General features: G+C 32.9%; 1 protein-coding gene across 1 annotated transcript in view; it reads left to right on the top strand.

Annotated features, from left to right (window-relative positions):
- slc41a2b (solute carrier family 41 member 2b) overlaps positions 1 to 249 on the top strand; it is a 51,298-nt gene that overhangs the window by 37,978 nt on the left and 13,071 nt on the right. The gene's annotated exons all lie outside the window — the stretch shown is intronic.

Raw genomic sequence — 249 nt, 5'->3', positions numbered from 1 at the left:
TTGGTTCAGTCTCACCGCTCTCATGGTGGAGAAAAAAAGGGAAATATTGGACAAACACTACTGCAAATGAACGCTAATGTGGTCATTTTGTGTTGTGTAAACAGTTAATGCAGCTTTAAACTGTATTACTGGATATACTTGTTGTTTTTGGATTGCTTTTTATTCTGACTTTCATAAACCTTTAATATAATAAATATAATATTAAAAGGTCACATGTTAGCAAACCTGGCAGTTGCTAATGAGACTATT

Source organism: Morone saxatilis, unplaced genomic scaffold (assembly GCF_004916995.1).
Source record: "Morone saxatilis isolate NCDOM2014 unplaced genomic scaffold, NCSU_SB_2.0 Contig10, whole genome shotgun sequence".
NCBI lineage: Eukaryota > Metazoa > Chordata > Actinopteri > Moronidae > Morone > Morone saxatilis.
Note: the sequence above shows the minus strand (reverse complement) of the source record. Positions and strands in the feature narration are given on the sequence as shown.